The sequence below is a fragment of the Mugil cephalus genome, chromosome 8, assembly GCF_022458985.1.
Source record: "Mugil cephalus isolate CIBA_MC_2020 chromosome 8, CIBA_Mcephalus_1.1, whole genome shotgun sequence".
Taxonomy (NCBI): domain Eukaryota; kingdom Metazoa; phylum Chordata; class Actinopteri; order Mugiliformes; family Mugilidae; genus Mugil; species Mugil cephalus.
The window spans coordinates 15,499,709-15,525,249 of NC_061777.1; the positions used below are offsets into that span (position 1 = coordinate 15,499,709).

Consider the following 25,541-nt stretch of genomic DNA (forward strand, 5'->3'; position numbering starts at 1 on the left):
CTCTCCGTCTCTCTCTCGCTCTCTGGAAAATGGAAACAACCAACTTTTTTTTCATATCCTTTGATTAAATAATTAAATATTTCATACGGTAACACATTAAATAATATTGATTAATAAAAAAAAATGAAATATGACATGTATGGACTATAGACTGTAGAAAAACACATTGTCATACATGTTATTTATTTATTACTGAACAGCAATAGAAAGCACTATACTATACTATACTATACTATACTATACTATACTATACTATATCCATTTACATGATGTAATAAGCCTATATTAAATCAATTACTCTAAATGTCTTAATTAAACAAAATTATATAGCCTATACATTAATTTTATGTCCTATATAGCCTATAGCATAATGTGTGTATTATTACTAATTATTGTTAATTAATTATAAGGACTTATAATATTGGAATCATTTTACTATAAAATCCATCTCCATAGGTGTGCTGCACACCCAAGAAAGCCATAGTAAATGTGCACACAAAAACTGTAACAACACAAAAATAAATAATTAGCTAAACAACTGGTTTATCCTCAAAGAGGATGTGTGTGTCAACTTTTCATATTAGGCCTACAAGCCCCTAAACCCACATCCATGAAAGTTCACAATATCGTTGCTGGTTCATGTTGGTCAAATGCGCAGATTTTGATCATTTTAGATGGAAGGGGGCAACACAAATTGAATCACACACATGAGCCTATGTTTAGACAGAGCCACTCAACCCCCACCAGTGTTTCCGTATAGGCTACCGTAATTTGCATAAACATGAGTAATTTATGAATAATAAATGCCCTTGCATTCAGCGGGAGCTGTTAATTTGCATATCACCACAGCTACAGTTTTATTTCCTTAGTGCGGTGTTGTCATGAAGAGCCTTCAAGCCTGCGTAAAGCAAGAATCAAAGAGGGAGAGGGGGAAAAAAAGCCCGAACAGGTATGTGCTGAGGACAGTTGTATAATAATCTCTTTCTCTACAGGCTGTAAAGATTTGAACTTTTATGTCTGAGCTCTGTCTGTGATAGGCTTGGGAAGCGCTATAGGTTCAAGTGTGCGCCGGGGCTACAGGATCCGCGGCTCGGTCTTGCCCTGTAAATTGCATAAACATGAAGTGCCGATGCATTATTGATGAGACCATCGCAACGTTTACTGTATGTGTGCACGTGCGCGCGCGCACCGATCACACGTACGGCGCTCGTGTGCGTGCGCGCGCGTCTGTGACAGTCTAACACCTCTCTCTGTGCTTTCTCGCGTAATTCCGCAGTGTATGATGACTTATTTTTTTGCCTTTCTATCTCGTGTTAGACTATCTAGGAACATATGCTTTTTTTTTATTTCTTTGTGTTGAATTTTATATTTATATTTCTGGTTGTAATGGGACTGTCACTGCAGCCTGCTGCTTTATTTGCACAGGAATGCTTGTATGCTTTATGTGAAACTCTGTAGTGTGTGTGTGTGTGTGTGTGTGTGTGTGTGTGTGTGAGTGAGGGGTGGTTTTGAAGAGAGACAAAAAATTTTAGGTCAGGCGTGTGTGTCCCTGTGAGTAAATGTTCTTCCTATATAATCTGACAGGCGGTATTTTATGGGAAATCAGACTCGGGTGATTTTGTGGCATTGCCAGATCAACTGAATGATCTTTGAGCCTCCCTGATCAAGTTACTCTCATCCTCCCGGAGTCAAGTCTGCAGTCCTGTCTGTCACATTTCAGCTGCATATGAAAACCTCGCCTGGCATGCTGAAATGATTGCGATTCATGGGCACAAAGTCAGCTAAAATTCAGCCGCTGATGCTGTGTGAAGCATCACCTTGGCTGTACACAGCTTTGTAAACTATTCATGATGATGATAATGCTGAGGAGGGAGAGGAGGAGGAGGAGGAGGAGGAGAAGCTGCAGGAGGATTATCCCCACCCTGTGGCCCACCTTCCCACCGTCTCATATGTGAAGTTACTTTCTTGTGTGAAAGGAACTAATTTGGCCGTAACCTTGAAAACGATGCAAATGATTTCTTTGACCAATGAGTTCACTTAATCTCCTCCTTCCCGCCCTGCTCCGGCGTCCCCCCCCCCGTGTTTGCTGCACCGTTCAATCCATTTCGGCTTCACACGCCAACAATTAAATCCTCGTTCGAACTGCCCGCATGTGCATATTAATTTTCTCCCCCTCCATCCTGCGCGAATGACACAACCCCACCTCCCCAGCCATTGGCACTGCCGTTGCCGTGGCAACCGGTGGTGGGGTGGGGATGCGGGGAGGGGGGAGGGGGGGGGGTCGGTTGCTGATGTCAGAGTCTCCTCCAAGGACACTCATGCAGGCGCTGGGTCAGGTGATGCGTACTGCTGCTGGGCATCAACTCACACCCGAGAACAAAATGGCCGCCATCGCCCTCATATTTGTTTGTTTTTTTTATTTGTTTTCCTTGTCACACGGACCTCTGAACGCACCCGATACCTTTCATTGTTGTTTTTTTGTTTTGTTTTGTTTTGTTTTGATGATATGTGTGATGTGGATGATGTGGGATATTCTCCTCGTGATTGGTGTGACTGAAACGCATCACGGAGCTGAGCTGTCTGAGCCCCTCAGAGATCAGCTGCCCGTCTGAATTCAGAATTTAGGAATCCGCCCGGCTGTTTGAGTGCGTTCACATCAGCGTGTGCCTTTGTGTTCGAATGTGTCCGTACACTGGTTTTCCTCAGGTTGGCATTAAGCAGCTTTTTCTTTTTTTTTTTTTTCACCCTCCCCCTCCCCTACAGACACTCAGCGCTCCCCCACCGTCTCCTTCCCTCTCTGTCTCTAATTGAGCTTTGTGTCTACCTCCATCTCCATTCAAATCCAGGCTCATTTGCATACTGCCGCTGCGTGCTGGACAGCTCCCCAGCTGTACAGTACAGAACTAAATGAGGAACACAGACCCACTTTACGTGACGTGAATACTAAGCAGCCAGGATAGTCATTTTTTCTTTCCCTGTTTCCTGAAAATACAGCTACCTGAGAGATGAGGGGTAAATAGGAAGGAGTACGGCTGCATCAAATCAGTGCATTCGGAGCGAGACAGGCATTACCAGGCTGAAAGAGATGCTGATGTACAGACGGAGTTTATTATTGTTAATAAAACGAGACACTGCAGAAGGCATCATATGCTCTAATTCGACATAAAAGCTGCCAGATATATCGTGAAGTACAAAGGAATTTCTTTTCTGAAAGTTTCCATTCATGTCATGCTCCGATTTTAAAATTTCCATTTTGGGGAAAAAATTCCGCTTTAAGCTTACACATTCTGCGGGAAAATGCAGGATTTAAGCGGATTTTCTGGCACCGGTCACGTGATAATTGCTCTAGTTTCAGGTTTAATTTGCTGCTCCTCCGCGTCCCTCTCCCCCTCGGTCCCGAAGGAGGCCCGATCCCGACTCGCTTGTCTTTCAGAAAGTTGCTAAGCATCGAGGAATTTTTGGGGACATTTTCCCTGAGTGCTCAGAGACACGAAATTATGTTGTATTTTTGATGCACTCCAGCCACACTTAACAGAACGTGTTAAGCACACCCTTAATGGGAACCTTAAAACCCCAAGGCCAATTTTCATTTCTAGCACACTGGTAGAGATTTGTGACATTTCAACTCATTTTAGCATTCAATCAAAGCCGTAGCTCTAGGGAGAGCAAAACTGGCGTGCTCTTTACTGCAAATCCAACTGTCCTTGGTTCCCTGCGCGCATTCGACATCTTCTTCCACAGTCGGGCCTTTGAGGATTTGATCAAATTTGATGACCCATTTTAACTTCACCTTGAAGACAAATGCAAACAGTGCAAAAACGTCTTGTTGTTGTTTTTTCTCCCCCCTCCCCCTCCTCCTCAGCGAGTTAAGATGTAAATGTTTTATTTGGCAGACAAAGTCGCGTGTGCATTTGTAAATGGTTTTAAATTACCAGGGAGTGAAAAACACATTTGTGCTTCATCATTCTGAGCCACGTGGAGACGGGGCGACGCTGAGACAGGCGCAGTCGCCCCGGTACGGCGCTCCAACAAGTCCTCCAAGTGATCCTTCACGTCGATGTATCGGTGTCCTCGGACAATTTGGGCGAAATGCCGGGCAGGTGGAACCATCTGTGACGCGCCTCCTGGCACCGTCCTCTTTGTCTCACGAGAAAGCTGCTCTGTGCGTGCATGCATGTACTGGTTTGCGCGTTGTTGTGCCGCATTTATTTTTATTTTACTTTTAAAAATGTGTAGTTTAAATATCTAAATCGTTTTCGAGGATAAAATTCTGTTTTAAATTAAAACTGTGCACGTAAACCTTTATGTATGCAGTGAATACAACATTTAACAGTCACATTAAAAGGAGATATAATAAAAGTAGATGTATCCTTCCTCCTAATATTTAGAAATTTCTTTTGATACGTCCTCTAAAATCTGCACTTTTTTTCCCCGATTTTTAACATGCGTGCAGTGTGTGTGTGTGTGTAACTCTAATCCCTGCATCAGTGCCATTTTGCTTGTAGTAAGAGGGGGTTATGCATCTTAATCTAATTAAGAAATGAACGCCTGAATATAGATGAAGAATTATGAGCTTCAAATTGGGGGAGGGGGAAGCAGCGTTTGATCAAGGCAGGTTGCCCAGCAACCTGAACCATTTAGTTCAGACGAGAAAAAAAAGAAAGAAAAAAAAAGAGAAAGTCCCTCTAAGATTTAGGATTTAATAATCAGGCTTGTGGGCATTGAAATGCAAAGGAGGTCGGCAGGCTGCACCTGAAGGACACCAAAAATTAGGCCGGGTAAATTCTCGCCTTACAGGTGAATCGGTGACCTTCCGGCGCCCGTCAAAACAAAGCCCGCGAACGCCGCAGATCAGCCCAAACAGGCCCTCAGATGCAGCTTGTAAAAAACCGAAGTCGATAAAACTGAAGCGTCACGTTCACAAATGAGTGTGTTTTACTCATTTGGAATTCGGTTAATTGAGCACGCTCAAGTGAGTCCAAACGCACCCGTTATAAATTAAAGGCAACGTTCACCTTCCGATTTGTACTCACAGGTTCACGGTTTGCATGCTTCATTTGTTCCTGGAATTGAAACCAGATACAATTAAAGCAGATGACAGACAGGAAGAAAAAATAAAATAATAAAATAGCATCGATTGTGGTACAACGGTGATGCGGGAATACGCTTAAATGAGTGAGCTCATTATTCTTTTCCCTGACTATAATCACAGCGTCTTCATAAAAACATATTTAACAAATATTAACCAGAATATTGTCTGACACCCCTGGCTTCTCTAATTGACAACGCAAAAGCCGGGTGTTGAAGTGCCCCTGCAATAATCACCGGCACCCTCCCCTCTTTTGTTTTCCTAATTGCCCGCCATCCCCTTTGTTAGAGAGCATTCTTGTAAGTGCATCAATCCCTGCTGGAGAGCACTAAAGGCTTCCTGTGGACTTCCTGTGGACTTCAACAAAAAGCCCTGTCAGGTAGATCAGCCATTAGTCACCAGTCTATATTGTCTCCGACAAATCTGACGTTTAAAGTACACGCATAATTCCGAAGCACTCTCCGTGCTGCACAAATTGCACACGCTCCATCCTGGAAATGTCATAAACGCCGGGGTTGAACTTTTACAGAAAACATGTTGATGTGAAATGCTGATGTGGATTATTTGTTCAGATAAATCCCATTTTGACCAGTGAACGCCAGCGGAAAACATATGAATTGGACATGGTTTTAAATAGTGATTGTTATGATTTTTTTTCCCCTCAAAGTAGATTTTCCAGTTTTTGTCTACACATTTTTTTGTGTGTGTGTGTTACTAAATAACATTTTCTTGTTGTCCTGAAATGTGATCTTCAGATCTTCAGGAAAGACACCACCACCACTGACACTACCAGTAATAACAACAATAATGATATTAGTGATAATGATAAAAACTCATTCTCCGTTTTCCTTTTTTAGGTGAAAAAGGTGGGAAACTGTACAGATTTCCTTTTTGGTCTCACCTGAAGTAAACTGTGCCACAGGAGTATTAATCAGTCGATTAAATAATACCCCATTCATTGTGGCCTTTGCATGAGGAATATTGAGGTGAAGCTAATTTAAAACGAATACAATCAGCAGCGCAAATAAACCTTTTTTTCCCTTTTGTTTAACCTCCAGGTAGCCTCATATACTCACATCGCACTCGTGAGTCACGATTGGAGCGTTGATTTTTGTCGAAAATGTGTGTTAATTTGGGTGAAACAACACGAACAACTCATCTCTCTCTCTCCCTCACACACACACTCGTACACACACACGCACACACACTTTCTTGTGGTTGATGTGAGTTACTCTTTCTTTTCACTAGATGGTGTGAGAGCATCATTTAATAGGCTTTGAAAGTGAGCAAGCTCTCCCCACACTGCAGCTTTGGAAATGACAATTCCTTCATAAAACACCACTTAAATTCAACACACACACACACAGACACACACCCTTCTTGAACTCCAAGGCCTGAACTTACATCACCTTTACGAGTTACGCTGGAGAAGGTGTTTTATTTTCCCCCCTTTCGAGTTTCTTCACACGCTCCGCCTTAGCATATTTTCTAAAGTGCCTAAACACAAAGAAAAATCTGAATACCCACAAATCCTTATATATACACAAATTTCTGTCCTGCTTTGTTTTTCCCAATGTACTTCGCAAACCGGAGTGGATTGGTTGTGCGGATGATTTGTCGAGCTCGTGCTGTAGCCTGAGTAGACCTACTCTCTTTCTGTGTGTGTGAGTGTGTGTGTGTTTGTTTTTAACAAAATAACTTTCTGGAAAAACACATCTTCTCGCTTTACAATATTTCTGTATCTATTTTAGATTTCGTTTCATTTCTTTTCTCGTGTGTTCCGACTCTCAAAATTGCGTTTCTGCGCAATTCATAAAGTTTTTTCCGCCCTGTCCTCCCTCTTTCCCAGTGCCCCCCCTCCACCCCCTCCACCCCTCCACCGTCCCCTCTCACGCTTCCTTCGTTCATTTCAGAGTAGCATATCATTAGCTCATGGTTGTGTTATGGCCCGCTGTTGTTCGCCCTGGCCCAGCACCTCGGTGCGTCTGAATTGGCATGGGAAAGAGAAGGGGAGAGCTTAACCAGCAGAACTGTGGGACTCCGTGGAGATGACAAGTAGCTCCTTGATTAACCCATAGGCCGGTGGAGCAGGCCCACGCTTTGCCTGTGTTCTTTATTCATTTCCCTTGTCCCTTTTCTTTCAGAAAGAGACCCAATAAGGCCCAGCAGGTGAATGTAAAGAAACGCGAGAGGACTCCCCTCCGATCAGCCTTTCAGACCCACACAATGGGCGAGCCCACCTCTTGTACGGCCGCATTAAGACCCTGATTAAAGCTCTTCCTGTTAGCGATTGATTGAGGATGCAAAGCTAAAACCAACAAAAACCCGGCACTGCTGAGGCCTGATAATGACCGGGCTCCACCTACAAAGTGCAGGCTTCAAATGATTAGTGGGGTTTTGTTTTCTTAGTAGGTGTGTGTTTGTCAGTGAGGGAGGGAGTGTGTGTTGAAGTAAAGAAAAAAAATAAAATGAAAGAGAGAGAGAAGGGTGAGGGAGGAGAGGTTGTCTAAGCGCGCCAGGAGGTCTTCAGACAGATAGTTCTTAATTAAGCAACGGGTTCCCTGAAAAAAAAAAAAAGAAGGAAAACGCTTCTTTCTTTCTTTCTTTTATTAATAAGGCCGTGTTTGTCTGCCATGTCTCAGAAGCTTGATTATCAGACAATAAAATAAACCGCACTATGGATTAAATGTATTAAATACAGATACGTGCTTTTATATATGTTTATTCAATTTTTAATAGTTAATACTTTAATACTTATCATAAAATGTCAATGTAATTAAAATATTGGTTGAATTATTTCAATATAATTCGTTAACCTCAGGTTACTAGAAAAAAAATATAGTATATAAACTTCATATAGTATATAGTATATATTCTAGTAACGGTGGAGAAAAAAATCAAGATAACGCGAAGATATATAAAAAAACAATTCTCTTCATAGTGGCAGTGGAGAAAAAGACATATAAAGCTCAAAGTGGATTTTATTTCTAAGATTAGAGTTAAAATCCACTATGAGCTGGACTGTTGAAGCGATCAGTGGTTCCGTAATCACCAAAAACACAACGGGCAGTGAAAGATTATCAAAATATTCCAGCGTATGCCTATGGGGTCTGCTGAGGCTTTCACACGCTCATCATAATCACGTTTTCAACTGTAGATTTTTAAACACTCACTCTTGTCATTGTTATGTAAACAGCCTTCTTTTTTTTTTTGCATGTTAATCCTTTTATGGGAGAACATTAGCGAGACGCATGACGACATGGGAAATGATTTGCAGAGAAGATGCAGGGAAGACTTGAACAATACGCATCTGTGTGTGTGTGTGTGTGTGTGTGTGCATCTAGAGAACGGCAGAGACAGAGAAAGAGAGAGAAAAGGAGAGGTTCTTCAAGAATCCATAAATATTACATTTCTTTGTTTGACGGATGTTTGACACATTTTCATGTTTCCTCAACAAATTCCACTGTCACATTTTCCCTTTTGTCAGTCATCTTCCAAACAGCAGATCCTGACAATTATCCCAGAGAAACTCCTGATCAAAACGCCCTTATTCTCTCTGCTGCTCTGCTCCATCACACACTGATTCTGCATCGCTCTCCTCCTCTTCCTCCGGCGCGCAGCCCTCGTTCGAATACGCGCCCGTACGTTGCGGCGCTCATCAGTTCGACTCCAAGAGGGAAAAATTACATTTACAGAGTGTTTGTGTCATCTGCATTCCTCTGACTTTAAGGTGTCTGTTTGTCGATGCGCGTGAGTTATTGCGGCGGCCGTCGGAGGGGCTCCCCTCGCCGCGCTGTAACGAAGCAGCTAATTTGCAGCTTCAGCAGAGGAGGCCTTTGTTCATTTCACTTCATTATGGGTTTTGTCTTAATGATGGACGTGTGCTTACGCTGGCTTAAAAAGGTCTTTTCAGAATAATTTAAACTTTTTGAATTTGCTCACTCCGGAACAGTTGCTTAGGCTTAAAATCAAGAGCGATAGGACTAAAATGTAACCAAATATATTTGTGGTTATTGAATAATTTTCCCAGTTTGGGCCACATTATGAGCCCTATCTTTTCACACACACCAAATCTAAATTAAATAACATAAAAACACTTTTGGAACTCCCAAGAAAAATAGTTTTTTATTCAGACATTCCTGGAGTGTTTGAATAACAGAGAGCGAAGAAGAAGAAAAAAAAAAGAGAGACAGACAGACAGGTAGAGGAAGGCACCGAGGAGGCCCTCAGGCTACGGTGAGGGTCCTCACATCCCACACATTTATCAGAGTAGGGTTAGTGTACTACAGGGCGACTTACACTTACGCTATGCGCACACACACACACACACACACACACATTTAGACCCAGACCTCCGCCCACAGTGAAACCTTACAGCCTTTTTCAACTTCTCTCTACACCTCTTCCTCCTACTCTACCGTTATTAGCCTCACGCAATCAGACATACCTGACTCCACCTCCCGGTACGTATATGAGTCAGAGCGACCCGCAGCTCTGTTATTTTCAAGAGCATAATTGCTCCGTGTGTATTGTGCGAGCGATGAATTTGTCACTGTGGAATCAGAGAAATGGCGCAGGAAAAAATGACCTGGATGAGGTATTAGTAAAAATTTATAAGACAGTCTGGTCAATGGATTCTTTTGGAACCATGCAGTAACAATTAGTTCCAATGTGCTGGAAAGGCACACTGTGCGGTAGGTGTTTGTACAGTTATAGGAGCTTTTATTCTTGCAACTTAAAGCCTTTGCAGCTCAGCCTAAGACCTACGATTTTTTTATTTTATTTCTTATGGTCGGGGAGTCTTATTTAGTCTTACGCGAAGGCAACTGTGGCCTCAGGCTCAAGGGAAGGAAATTCAACTTCTAACTCGGAGTCTGTATCTCTCTTTCATTTGCACCTTGTACATCTCTTTGCACCCAGGGACTTTTTCGCTTATAGAAATGGACATTTACCATACCTGGCAGGCAGCGAGTGAGGATAAGGGCAGGGGGCTGTTGGTAAATCCAGACGGGTTTTTTTTTTTTTTTTTGAACTCTTAACAACGTCCACACCAAGCCCCCGGACTTAAAAGCTACGAGATGCTGTTTCTGTGTTCCCCCTCTGTTCTGCATTCACCCCAGTGATTTATTATAGATAGGACACAGTGTTGCTCTGACTGGAAGTCTGCTCTTCCTCTGAATTTGTAGTGGACCGCAGGAATTACAAAGTGATGGGTAAAATATGGATGACTCCGGTAAAAGTAGTCCGTGCTGTCCAAAGGAGAAAAATTAAATCTGTTGCATGTACAGTATCTTTATTCGAATATTTAAATTCTGATTTGTTTGTGTTTGAGGACGAATCTACGAATCAGTGTGGAAATTAAAATGGCGGTTTCGGGTGGCACGTGCATCCATGCCCCGCGGCAACCGCAAAGACTGGCAAGTCTCGACACAACCCCTTCCCCCCAGCTCCGACCCCCGCTGTTGTCCTCGGCCCCGCCAACCCAACCTTAACAAACCGTAGTCCTCCACAGCACAAACAGCAGCTCGTTGTCACACACTCGACCCCCGGTGACAGCGCTGGGTCACGGAGGCCGATGACGGGCCGTGTGTACCATCAAACACACATGTCATTGTGAAGGACTGCCAGATTGTCAGTAACTCTTCTCATCCAAGCCTAAAATCTCACAGTCCAAAACACACACACACACACGCGCGCGCATGCACACACACAAATCACAAAGACTGGCTCAGTATCCTGGTCTCTCTGACCCTGGTGGATGTGGATCAGTGCAGAGGCACTGACAACTGAGTCTCTGGCATGCCAACATGTCTAGTGTCGATGAAGTGGTGCTTTGAATTAAAAGTGTGTTAGATGCTAAAGATGAGCTAAACCGATTTGACTGGCTAACGTGATTTGAGTGAGCTCAGACAGAGATAGAGGGCTGCAGTGTGAGGAGAGAAATGGATCCCTGCCAGCCCGATCTGCTTATTCAGTCAATAATGGAAGCAAATGTGGCTAAATGAACCCCGAGGTTCAGCGTGGAGCTAATCTGAAATGCTAACAGTTGGCCTTGCATTGGTGCTATTCTAGGTTTTATCGCTATGGTTATCTAATAGCCCCTGCTAAATGCTCTTGAGCATTACAAGCATTTAATGCGGTGATCACCGATAGGCTCATTCTAGTGCGTTCGCTGATTTTTACTGTCACTCTGCAAAGGCTAGAAAACCAAACGTAATCCCAACACAATTAGGTGTAAATGTTTCTTGCTTAATGATTCATATTTTTGTTCCCAGCGAACATTTGTGCCTGTATGTGTTTAACATTGGATATACCCACTCTAGAAATGGTTTTCTCTCACCCGTGCTGTGGCTAATTTTGTTGGGAGAAAAGCTTTTGATGAGCGAGGCCAGGCTTCTGGGGTGTTCTCAGAGGTGAGAGTGTCAGTAATGGTGTGATATAAAGTGCAGAAGCGTTGATTGGGCCGAGGAGGGTGTGTGTAGAGATCTGGGATTTGAATATTAGGATGCCCATTTAGATTGATGTGTCTGAATTATCAGCAGCCCGTGTACTTTTCTTCCAACTGCCTGCCTCATTGTTTGCGTTCGTTGTTCGTCTTTTGCTTTGTATGTGAAGAAGGAGAGGTTCAGTGCTGCAACCCACCACCCCGTCTTTAAATATCGTTAATCACTGGTTCACAAACACAAACAAAGACACGGTGTCTATGACTAGCAGTCTTTCGCCCCACAGTGAGAAGACACAGAGAATACTCAGGACAAGGTATCCAAGAGATCCACCCTACGGGGAAAAACAGGACTTTCCCTCTCATTAAAGATCAGCTGCTTGGCTCGGTCTTAACGAGATCTCCTTCTTGAAATCTAACAAACAGGACAAGCTCTTACTCAGTGAGAACAATTACATGTAAAAGAGGCTTCACACATTGTCAACTCTGCATCTCCAGACTCACTGCTGTCACACTTGTCAGTGCACATTGTCGATATCTCTGTGAGGTCAAAGGAAGGTCCCTGGAGGGAGGCGAACCAAAGCCGGGCCTTCTTCTGCTCTCCTCAGAAATGCCTTCATGATCTCCAAGCGCGAGGCCTTACTCCTGAAGACCTACTCCTGTTGGCCCTCTAATCCTGTCTAAATGAACCAAGAATATGGCTTCTCCGCTCCATCCCCGACCTTTGGGTCCTCCGACGCCTCCCAGTATGTGAGGGGATTAGTAAAGCAGGCCTGTAGCATCCCTGCTGTCTCAGTGTGTAGCTGACCCTGCAGCCCTGTGGCCAGGTGGAGCTCTGTGATGGGTGGATACCTAGGACTGAATGAGCATGTCTCTTCCTCTCTAAATGAGGTGTCTTGAGGGGCGCCAGGTAAGATAGGTCACGAGGGGTCACCAGACCCCTGTGGTCTGGCACAAAAAGAGGCAGAGGATCACCTGCCGCTTTCCAGATCAAATGAGGGCTTAAATGGGGGCTCCTCTCTTGTCAAATCTCTCTCTATGAATACTCAGGAAGCCCAGAGACTACTGTATAGCCTCCCCCAGCCTTGGCCTCCTGTAGAACCGAGACCCTGTTGACTGCTAACACCCCTGTACTTCAACCCAGGTCCCCTCACAGTAGCCATCAAGCTCTTAATTCCTACTCTCAGCCCATCACTAAGTACTTTGTGCATAATGGACCTATAATCAACCCCTGGCCAATGGAGCCTTTTCTCTCAGCATGTCTGCACTCATGTTGAGCTTGCATGTCGAGCTGCAATGAGATGCTAATTAGACTTCATATCTACAGGGCTAATCTGTGTGTTCACATTCAGGTGCTTTTAATCCACTCCATAGCTGGGCAGCTTGCTAATTTGCAGGTAGCATTACCATAGTGGTCAAGGGAAAAGGGTAAAATTATCTTATGAAATATTTTGATGTCGACATGTTTGAAAGGAGCTGCTCGGATTTAACACAAGGCAGCAATTTCCAAGCCTATGTACAGTGCGTTCTGTGGCTCTGAGGTTAATGGTTAGATCCCGTTCTCTCTACCAAATAACCTCATCAAACTGCACTGTATGACAGGGTAAGTGAGAGGTGTGGCGATCTAGGTGCCTAACACAATGCCCCTTGTCAGTCAGCCTCATTCCTGGGGGTGAAGAGGGGAGAGGGAGGGTGCAACGGAGGCAGCCACAGGCCCTTGGGTCTCTGCGATTGGCCTTAATCCGCCAGCTAATAAGTTCAGAGAGGAGCCATATGCTGCAGTGCAATGTGTGGGGAGGGGAGTGTTGCCTCATGTTACTTACACCAGGCCGGCGCTTTCTTAGGTACCGCCCTCCCATGGTCTGTTCCTTTGTACTGGGGGATCAGCCCTCTCCACGCTGTGAATGGTCCGAATTGATTAAACCCCACCGTATAATTGTCAGCAAATCCTAGCGAATCATTTCCCATCCATTTGAAAAATACAATGTGCATTTCTCTTTTTCTCCTCGCCTCCTTTCTTCCTCGCCATCCCCACCCCTCAATGTCGTTCCCTTCCAGTTTTTTTCTTCTTCTTTTTTTTTTTTTTCTTTTTTTTGTAAGGTCTCAGGTTTGTCTCTGCATGCCACTCTCGGTCCCCTGCATGAGAGAGAAAGCAGAGGCAGGAGGAAGAAGAGGATAAGGGGAGGCAGGGGTAAGGAGGCACGGGGTATGCTTGGCTGGACATTTGGCCGCAGATGAAAGTGAAATGGGCAGAGGGGAGACTTGTTTTAATCTGTAGCCCGGGCGAGGTGCTTATCTGAGCTGGTACCTGCCTGGGCGCTGCCAAGGCTGAGTCTGAGCGGCTCAATGCCAGGCATTCACGGTCTGAAGGAGGCAGAAGAAATGGAGCCAGCATCGCTGCACTGAATCTTATTATTTTCTTCAGCTGAGTGTCCTCTTCTTTCAATCAGATATTCATTTATTATCAAGTGACAAGGAAGGAGCAAAGAAGACACCCGGTGGCCGAAAAAGTCTACAGGTCCGGGTTGGGGAGGGTAAATGGGTGAACAATACCTTGGAGAGGGAATATGTTGTCCCATTCCTATTTCCAATTGTGAACCCACTGGTAGTTTATTGAAGCCACAATTATTCCCTAGCTGTGGCCAAGTAGGTATCATAATGACTAAATGTGTTCTCAGATCATATCTTCTCTTTGCCAAAAACTGACCAAGTATTTTGTGATGACTAATAAACGTCTTTGTCACATGATGAAATGGCATTTTACACCACTCATTTATCGTGTCTCATTCAGCTCATCTTAGCGAATTCGTAGGGGTTGTCTGCCATTTGTTTTGCTCCCATTTTCCCTCCTGGTCAGTGTGTCAGTGTCAGTGTGGGGAGAGAATCATTTCAGGCCTTTTCCGTGAGGCTCTGAGACAGATTTTGTCCCTTCTTTACATATTTGCCATATATTTGATCACTTTTTGTGTAATAAATGCCTTATCGCACACTTAATGTGGGATTGTGAATATGCTTAGTATCCATGATCTCCAAAAAAAAAAAAAAAAATCAGAAGACTTGTCGTTGAGGATGCTTTTTCGTTTAAAATGTTCACATGTGAACAAGCCAAAACCATGCGCATCAGTGCTTTTGTTTTGTTTTTGAGAATTGTTCTCACACGGTCATCAGAGACCAATCAACCCATCTGACACTCGTTCTTCCTCTAATCCATCCACATGTTTAACAGACTTTCATTGATCTGAGAGGTCCCTAGGCAGTGGTTGAAGACTCGTTGACCCCAGTCATTTAACCCTTGACCTCAGCTAAAAGCTGAAAGCATGTCCCAATCTGGGCATTCTGTTGATTTCATCTGACCTATGCCCAGCCGAGGGGTCCTCAGCGTCTTCCTGGACACGCACTTTGCAGGGGCTGAGTAGATTTTCCAGTGACTTTTGTTTTACTCCAATCATTTGACCCAGCTGGATCAAAGCATCTCACTTTGTTTCGTATCAAGATCACTTGGTGATCCTCTTTACATAGGGGATCATATTCATACACGCAGGCCGTGTCACGAAACCCCTATCCTGACATTGATCTTCAACTTTGATGCTTGGCTTTCATTACTAGCTGAAGGGCGTTGTTTGTGAGAGTGATCTTCATGTAAAGTGCTCATAAACGATCACAGGCCATGCAAGCAGATTTATGATCATGGGGGTTACAAGGAGACGCGGGACAATGCAGCCTCTCATCTGTGCTCGTAAATTGTGTAGGTTTGGAGTTTGTATGCGGTCATCGCGGCGGTGGTGGGTGATGATGGCGGTGATGAGGAGGAGGCAAGAAGTTGTAGTTATGGATGGATGATGGAACCCCAACCGCGTTGGTGCTAATTCAAATGAAAACCTCATGCTGACGCACATATGGATACAAAACACATATTAACATGCTAATCCCGAATGTGGCTCGTGGTCAGGAAATGCTGCACCCCCGGACCCTTATTTCCATGCAGAATAGTTCACCTTGAGATCAGCGGTGGAAAATGCAATCCTCAAAGACGGTCCCTAAAAGACCCCATCTAGAGAGTTAATTATTGTTTGCCGCTCACGGTTCTGCATTGTTAATGACTTGCAATGGATTTTTTTTTTTATTCTCAAACTAAGTTCTTTCCATCATTGTGCTTTACATTAGCAGCTGCAGTTCACAAAATACAATGTTGTCTTTTTCTTTCTTTGCTTTAAATTAAAGCGCTGTGCCTGCAACACACACTGGTCCTATTGTGAATGACAATGGACATATACAAATTGTGTGATGCAGTTGTCGCATTGAGAGCTTTAACACATTCATGTGAATGTATAGCTAGAAACTCACGACCGTTTGCAAAGTATTTTTGGCTTTTGGGCATAATTCTGTCTGAATGCTTAACAACTCATCCGTCCAGGGTCATTAAACCTTCGCTCTTCCAGACCTTAATGATGTCCTCTAACTAGCACGGGGAGTCCATCAGCGAGAGTCTCCTGGGAATGAGGTCATGGTGTTTGGTTTGCGAACTCTGACCTCTAGTGACCACAGTGGTCTGACCCGCACATGTGCTCTTGTAGCAATGAGGTCATCAACAGGACCTTGTCAAGGGCCTTGAGCAAATAGTTTAAGACCATTGTTTGTAAATAGGATGACCAGCTGCCTCGCTGCCCATCGCTATAATTAGTGACCCGTAACAAAAAAAACTGGGCCCTCAAGTGCTGCTAAGACCCATACAGGGGAATCGCTTCGTGCAGTGTGTCATTTCATTCATTTTTCTTTGCAATAATAATTTTTCACATGAAAAGGGGGAATTTTTAGAAGCTTAAATCTGGTAATATTTTTACACAAACCAATAAAAACAGCCCTTCAGATAGATAGATAGATAGATAGATAGATAGATAGATAGATAGATAGATAGATAGATAGATAGATAGAAAGAAACCGGTCATTGCCAGGGAACCTGGGGTTAAATCAAACATTGCTTAGTACCAATCAGTCCCTTGTTAACCCCCTCTCTACAACAAATTGCCCCCCTACCATTACACAGTAGCCACCGTGCCTGTGTCCACCCAGTGCTTTACATCCCCCCCAAACCCTTGGAGACCACTGCATGGCTGACCATATCCTCGTTTGACCTGCTTCTCCCATATGGAGGGAGGCCGTGCACTTGTTTGAGAGGACACTGGCAGGAGGTCAGAGGTTAAATGACCAGGACTGTTTACAAGGCTATGGGGAGTTCCAGCAGCAGACCCTTGTCATTTCTTTGTCCTCAGCTTGTTAATGGCTCCATTAAACACTACTGTGTACTGTATAGTCTGTATTTATAGGAGTGGTGCTGATAAAGAATGCTAATTTAAAGAGGCATAAATTAGCAAATTTATGAAGTGTGCTAGTTTGTAATACGTGATAATATAGAGAAATGCTAGAAAATAATGGCGTAGTGTACATATTGCTAAAATTCACTAGTGAATAAATGGCCAATTTGGCTTCAAACCTAAGTCTTCCAACGTAGCCCCATACATTTTCTCACATGGGTTATGAATCTGATTAGCGCAGGGTTTACATAAAGGGGCCCAGTGGGACCAGCCCTTAAGGTCAGGGGGTCGGACCTCGGTTGTCAGAGAACCCTGTGACATTTCTTTCCCACGTTTCCCGGCAGCCATTGTCCGCGGCGAGGAGCCCCCTTTAACGTTTGGCCCTGGGAGGTAGTGTGGCGTGAGAGGGAGGCCTAGGGGCATTGGACCCTCAGCGGGTCCCTGGGAAACGGGCGTAACCAGGCGGGGCTGAGGCGAGCAGGGACAGCATGGGGTCATTTTCCGGCTTGCTGCCCCTCTAAAGGGCTTTGGAGCAGAGTATTGGCCCCTAGAGGAGTGCTGGTGGAAGATGGTACAAAGGGCTTTGTTTGGGTGTGTGTGTGTGTGCGTGTGAGAGAGAGAGAGAATGCGTGACTGACTGCACACCTCAGCCGGTTTGCCCGAGTATCCAAATGATTACCTTACCTGTTTGCAATAAATTCGGGTCTGTGGTTTTATGATTAACTAATTGAGTTAACTGCCAAGAAAACTGAATAGTGTCACCGTTCTGTTAGCTTAACAGCTCAACAAGTGCTGCAAAAACCTTAAAAAGATATTTGACTGCAAAATATGAGGAATACAGTATAATCAGTGATGTTTGGGACTGGCCTCCGTGAGTCATCGGGATTGTCTTATAGTTTTGGATCATTTTATAATTGATATTGATATAATTGATTATAATTAATATAATATAATTAATTGATCTGAATTGATTTCAGATGTCATAGGATTAGGCAGAATGATTTTTTTTTTTTTTAGAATAAACTTTTTATTTGGTCCATACACTACAGTTGAACTGGCTGCCGTTTATTTGTCATTCAAATTACATTAAATTGGTACATTTTGTAAATATGCCCCATGTTTCTTTTACAGTATGGCTTTACAGTATTCTTTCTTCCTTATTTCTTCCTTTTTTTTTGCTGGTTTACATTTTGCATCATGTTGTCTTATCGTCTGAAGCTGACACTCTGAGCTATTGAATAATAACCAGACATCAGCCACATGAATAAATAAAACATATCATCCCACCATTATCACCCCTTTTCTCTGCCTACATGCAACAAAACCAGAAAAAAAAGAAAGAAAAGGAACCCACGTTCGTACATCTAATGAGGTCATCCTTTTTTTAATGCTAGCCCGCTCGTACCGTCGGGGGCCTCTGACGGGGTTTTCAGGAGTCTAGTTTTGCGGTGGAATCGACATGTACAATAATGTGCGACTGGGGCTTTGTTGATCTGAGAGGGGTGCGAGCTTGCTAGCTTTCAGAGACGGTGGCACAGAGACAGAGAGAGAGAGAGAGAGACTCCCTCCACCCCGGCACGCACCAACACAACACACGTATGCTCTTCCTGTGGAGAGCAAAGCTAGAAAAAGAAGCTGATCTTGAGGGAGATACGGTCTCTGGTGTATAGCGCACAGAGGTTCTCTGCGCCAGTTTGCTCCTCTTGGTACAGGCTGCATGTGTGGTGATGAATGGCAGCCATTTTGTTTTTATGCATTAACTATGCTCTGTGCCCACTTCACATCTCTCTGTTTTTTTCTGAGGTCATATAACACATGCAAATAAAATCAATAAACCTTTTTTGTTCTTCAGTTTTTTTAATGTCATTTCACGCTTTCTCATTAATCATCTAATTCATTAACTTTTTTTCCTCCGTCATTGTTGAACATGCCTTTTGCTCAACGACGGTGGAAATAGGCAGAGATTGGAATTTTTTTGTTACTCACGGAGAAAAACCGGAAAGCACAGTTTGTTTGTCTCCAATAGACCGTGCGAGCTCCTGAGCGCTACATATAAAAATTTCAATAAAATGCCCATTCATCCCATTGTAAGTTTACCTGGGCTGAACGTATTACCAGTAGCATATCAGCCACGAGAACGAGCCTGATAGAATCTCTCCACTCTTCCGAATCGCAGACAAAACATTGCAATCTAGTGGCTGATTGCAGCTATTTTCTTGCTTCTCTCTTTAGCAGAATTGTTTCCTGGCCCCTTTCGAATTGAGTTTATCAGGTGTTGAACAATGGAACGGGGATGGTTTATCGGGTGTTAAACAACTGAATGGAATATTGTGGGAAAGGTCGCAACTTTTTTTTGCAAAACTCAAAACCAAACTTTGTTTCAATTTCATTGCAGGAGAGAGGGCGCAGAACCTCTAGATCTGAAAAACGTAAGTCCTGGTTGCTTTGGATGCACTGCAGCGCTCGCACACGTCTCTTGTCGAATAACCCTGATGCGTGGGAGGGTGCCATTTTATTTTTCAAATATATTTATTCATGGGTCTGACATTTTAAACAACCTCTGCATGCCTGCCGAGCTACAAGCCAAGCTAATTTTCTATCATATTCCATACGTCTAAAGCTCCATCAAATTCCATAGGCTGTTAGATCTGAGCGCCGCTGTCTTCCTCTGTTCCCCTCCTGCACTGCCAAAGCCTGAACCTGAACTTGGGAGTACAGGCAGGAGATTTATATGCATGCCCCTCCTTTGATGACAGGGTAAATATGCACACAGAGAGCCAAGGTGCCCCCTTCATTACCCATGTGCTGTGTGTTTGCCCACCAGTTAAATTCTTAGGGGTATTGTTTGGTGAGATGAATGGGGCCAAAGTGCTGAAGGACGTATCGGAGTTCAGCAAACAAAACCTCCCCTGATTGGCTCAGCAACAGCTCGGTCCAGTGGGCAAAGTTAGCAGCGAGGAGGCGAGGAGGAGGGGGAAACGAGCCGTTGTAAGGTTTTGCCTGTCAATTAAGGCTGCTGTGAATGGCTGGGAGGTGGAGAGCGCCCGGCTGTGCTCGCCGTCTCCCCGGTCCCGTTGGATCTGCGGAGATAGCTGAGGTGCCGTTAACCTCACATAGGAAAAACCCTGTCAATATTCATCTATTTAATAACCCTGTATGTGCTCACGGTGCCTTTTGAAGACTGTGGGGTCTGCATTTCCCTTTGATGTACTTTCATTGTCAGACTCTCTATCTGAAATCTTCGAAGATGGAATTGGTGACATTTTCTCTTTTTTCATTCATTCAATCCAGCCTCAAAGGTTTCCAGCTGTATTTCTCTAGTCCAAGATGCTTTGTTGTATTGGGGGGGAGAGGGAGGGCATTCAAGTTGGCTGTAGTTCCCCACAAGGATTTCTATCATGGGGTAATAGAAGACCAGGAGATTAAGGCAGGGATATTACTGACTGAAAATACATACACACACACACGTGCGTATTTAGACTTATTTATTTATTTTTAACATTTCTGCATAAAAATGACTCAGAACATCAGCAGATCTTCCTGAAAGTAGAACAGGAAAAGCAAATTACACAAAGGAAACAGAAATATTATGGTTTTGTGCTCGTTTATTCAAGAAAATTAATCATTCACGGATTTGGCCCAAAAGTAACTGGACCCTTGTTTTCAGCATGTGGCGGACTCATGGACCAATTAATTAATGGAGCAGTGAATTCTGAATTATATCAGGAAATTCTAAGAGAAAATGTCAGGACATCTAGGAAAACTGCAGCAAGACGGCGACCCCAAGAGCGCAAGTCGCTCTACAAAAAGTGGTTAAAGGAAAACAAAATGAATGTTTTGGAATAGCAAAGTCAAAGTCCTGACCTTTATTCAATAGAAATGTTGTGGAAGGACCTGAAGCAAGTTGTTCATGTGAGGATATGAGACAGTTCTGTACAGCACTAAGGAACAGGCTAAAATTCCTTCCAGCCGCTCTAGACGACAGATCAGCAGTTACCGGAAACGTTGGACACTGAAAACAAGAGTTCACTTACTGTTGCACCTCACAGATCTGTACAAATGATTCATTCATGCATTCATCTTAATTAAAAAAAAAAATACAGTGGCATGATGTTTCTGTTTTATTTGCTTGATGGGGTTCTCTCTGTCTGCTTGTGTGAAAATCTGTTAATGTTTTTGAGTCATTTTTATGCAGAAATGTAGAAAAATTTGCAAATGGTGAAAATTCTTTTAAGCAGCAGTTATATCGTACGTCTTGCTTAGTTGTTCAACCCTTTGTTCACCTCTCACACTGCAGCATACAGTAAGAGTTACCACCATGTTGAAACAGATTTGTAACTGCGAAATTGGAAAAAAAAATTATTTTATATATCATATATATTTTATGATTATTACGTGGGTAAGGTTTTGAGAGCTAGTGTCGGGGCATGACGAAAAGTAATAAAATATATCTGCAGTGTATATTAATTAGAAACCCACAGGTGAGTTGTGAAATACCAAAAACCGCTGATTCAAAGATTCTGAACGTATTTCATCACATCACTAACACAAAGAAGAAGCAAGCGCAGCCTGGGCTCTGTGAAGTCGGTCAAGGTTTTCCTCCTTCCTCTATTAAAAGCGTTTTTTTCCTCTGCATTTTATTGAAGAGGACACAGATTTTGCTTGTTTTTTTTTGTTTGTTTGTTTTTTTCTCCATTTCCTGTGCAGCTGCAGCCCATACATTCAAGCGGTAGCTATTTTAATTTTTCGCGTTAATGTAAATTTCACGGCAGTTAAATTTAATCTTTTATCAGTAACGTCTTTTTCCATTAAAAGGTCTCACGTGCGTCTAAGACCAAGAGGCTATTTTCAAGGAAATTTCCAATGTAGGTTACATTCATGGCACAGCTGGCATGTCACAAACGTAGAACTTGTAAAAAAAAAAAAAAAAAAAAACGCGAAGGCACTCCAACATACTGCGTGCACCGGCATTGAAGGAAGCGTCTGCCGTGATGTCCTTTATTTCACAACAGTAACTGTAGAAACGCGTTTGAGAATGACGCCCTATGTTGAGATTTTCCTTGCGGTTGATGCGGCTGCCTCAGACACAAATTAAACATCGGCCTGTACGAATTCGGAACAGCTGCGTTTTCCTAGCAGTATATTTCAAAAGCTGTGTTTCAACTGCTGGCAAGTCTCGCATTTTTCTGTGAGGAAAATCACGGCGCTCACCTGGTAAAGTCTCCTCAAATCCAAAGCAATTCAAACTAATCTCACTCCGTGTGGCTTTGGAGCCACTTAAACCAGCCAATATACTTTATTTCAAGCATTTGTTGCATGTTTTGAATGTAATGCCACACCAGTGCGAGCGACTCTATAGACTATAGATAAGAAAAAAATCTGCCAGTGAATTGAGGAATAGCATAAACAAGAACACACCACAGTCAATTATATAAATTCCCTTTTGACTTCAGTTTGATTTCGCTCTCACCTATGCAATGAGAGCTCCAAATATACATATTTTGTATGTATAAGCATGCAGAGGCAGCTGTGATATAGAGTCTGCGTATTACTAGTGCAAGCAGAGTTCCAGTGAAATGAATATCATGGACTTTTCATCACTATAAAGTATCTTTCAAGGTCTGTCTGGAGGAGGACATAACTGTAGAGCCCACGCTCCTGTGCATGCAGCTGTAATGTCTAACAACTTCCACCATTTCTCATATTCAGCTAATTTGAGTCTTCCCATCTCTCTGTGGTGCTGTGTGCTCTATACATCTTCACCCACCATCCCCTCGTATTTTCGCTCTGTTCACTCTCACTCTGGAGGACCTATACACTCTCAGATAAGAGGAAATGAAGTCTCGTCGGCACAATTTGAAGCGCTGCTTTGAAGCTGAATGTGAAATAGCAGGCTCCGCTCCTCTCCGCTCCTCTCCGGCTGGTAAAATAAGGGCCCTCTCGTTAAAAGCACTTTACCTGTGCTCCCTCTATGGATCATTGCTCTCATTAAACAGATTTGGGGTTACATTCAAATCACAATTACTCCGAGCACCCACTGTTAATGGGCACAAGGGTGGAAAGATTAAGAGAAATGTTTCTGACATTTCTTTTTATATCCCTCTTTGAGTCGGGATGAGAACACATCAAAAGGTGGAAGGTGAGGCATAAACTAACCTAAACCAGAATGAGGATTCATTTCAAAGATGTGCTGCATTGAACTGTAACTGAAATCCCTGCCAAAAAAAAAAAGAAGAAAAAAAAATTCAACTTTGAGCTAGATTTTAATCTTCATCTCTGCTGGGAACCATTTCTTAAACAATGATTATGTGTTTAAAATATAGAAAACGTTTTTTTATATATATATAGGCTGAACTACTGACTGGAACACATTTTTGGCCTTATGTGACCTTTCAGCACTTACTGAGAATTTTTCTTGAATATGTAGCACACATTACTATGTGTGTGTGTGTGCGCGCGTGTTTGTCTGGGGAGTGTTGTATATGTACCAGACTGTCGAGAACACCCCCTGGGTCCTCCTGCACAATGCCAAGAAGAGTGCAGGCAAGATACTTTCATCTGCTCACCACAAAGATCCTGCTGGGGTGTGTGTGTGTGTGTGTGTGTGTGTGTGTGTGTGTGTGTGGGTATGGTGTTTTTCTGAGTGGTAAAATAGAGATATGTGTCACCTTGGGCACTGCAACACCGATAGGAAACAGGTTTTTATATATATTTATATATTATTCCTGATGCAGCATCTCCTGTATTACTAATTTGACACATGATGATATAAATTTCCCATTTTTTAAAATGAAACTTTTTAACTCCGTTGCACTACTTCAGAGAGTTTATTTATCTAGTAACCTGCTGACTGCCACAGGAAAATAAGACTTGCATCAGACTTTGTACTAATGACCAAAAACAAACAACAACAACAACAAAAAAAAGACGGACGCTTCCTCACGAGTGTATTTAAGACAAACAGAACAGCGCGATTGGTGCGTGCAGGTGAACACTGGCGCCGCGTGTGTTTGTTCGTGCGGTTTCACTGTACCGCGCGTGTGAGGGCCTCTCCTGGTGACTGCCTAGGGCAAGAGCACAGGATGTAATCCCTTGTATGCCTCCAGTCTCTTAGCTGCCTGCGTAGATGTGGAGGAACGTTTTAGCCCCTGCAGTGTGCCGTAGGGCAGAAGTGCTCACCCTCCCGCGCCGCTAACAGACAGCGGCTGGCTGGTGCGGTGCCAACACACTCTCTCTTCCCCGGCTCTCGCCATTCGCGCGTGACTCTTCCCGCGCTCCACATCCGTGTGGCACAGTTCAATTTGCAGGAATGAGAGATGGCTTAAGGAGGGGGAAATTGACTTTTGACAGCCATTATATTAACGTGCGCATAACACTTTCGCAAATTTTGTGTCTGTGTCTGCAGGTGAAGAGGAGCCTCCTGCCTGGAAATCAAATCATCTGCTTAATGTATGGGCTTATCTTGATTGGCAGATGGCCGTGCGAAAGCGGAGACATATAGTAAGTAAAACACACTCCCAGAGAAGCCAGGTGTCATGCGGGCATCCTTAGAGCTCAATTCAGGCCCCGTGACAAGCAATCAAATTTCATTTGACAAGGAAATATTCTGATGTGAATAGCTTTGTTCAGTGGGTGCACAGAAATCAGATCACTTAAAATAGCATCAAGGGAAATTATCCAACCTTCAGCTGTGTTCTTAAAATAGCTGAAGAAGATTTTCTCATATAAAAGGAATCCATAGTTTTGCGGTAAATGCATTCTTCTGCTGAGTACTGGCGACTTTTGTATGCAGCAAATAGAAACTCAAGGCCTACATATTGGAATATGAGCAAAATAGTCAGGGAAGCTCTTATCATCCCTGATTCGCGTGGAATACTGTGCGTGTGGTGTAATGCGACCAATGCTCTCTAATTCGCAAGTCACCGGACTCGACTATATGATACAAATACCTTTACCCTGGTCATAGTTCATAATCACCCAGTCGTGCTGAGGTGACAAAGACATACGTTCAGTTTACACCGCCACGTGTGCTTTTACCATTTCCTGTGAAGCCTGTTTTCTTTGTGTCCTCTTCCTTTCCGCTGGTTTATTATTATCATGGCCTGGCCCCCCCGCGGTGTTTATCGACGGTTCTGATGAGGTTCTTGAGGGAGGCTGGGGAGTGACAGGTGGTCTTCATGATAACCACCCATCCGCCGCCTCCTGTCACACCATGGTGCAACCCTCAATCACTGATCTCATCACCGTTGTCCGCGCAGGACACAGCAGAAAGGTAGATCAATAGACGTCATAATCGATAGGTCAGAATGAGGATTCGCCGAAAGGTCGCCGCCCGATCGATTGCCGCGTTATTGCACTGTAACCTCTGCGCTGCCGTGTGTTGATCAGTGTTCGTTATTAACTATGAAACCCCGCAGGATACCAGCCCCCCTGTTTTAATAACATCAACTAATCGTAATTATTAGTTCCGCTCCGAGTGAAGGGGCAGACCGTGACATTTTCCTCATCTGTGTGTGTGTGTGTTAGTGTTACGGTACGATATCTGACCGGCCCTCACACCTCTGACCCGTCTCTCAGTGACTGTTCCTCGTTAGGAGGAAGCCAGCTCGCCCCCTGCTGCATGCAGCCGCTGCCATACAACCATCATTAGTGAGTGACAGTGGTGTATGCGGTTGCCGCGCCGCGAGGGTCTTTGCCC

General features: G+C 43.7%; 1 long non-coding RNA gene across 1 annotated transcript in view; it reads left to right on the forward strand.

Annotated features, from left to right (window-relative positions):
- Nucleotides 1-25,541, forward strand: part of LOC125011989 — a 33,496-nt gene that overhangs the window by 407 nt on the left and 7,548 nt on the right. The window contains exons 2-3 of the long non-coding RNA XR_007113242.1: nt 870-949; nt 24,249-24,343. This is a non-coding gene — a long non-coding RNA (uncharacterized LOC125011989). The remainder of the gene's footprint in view (nt 1-869; nt 950-24,248; nt 24,344-25,541) is intronic.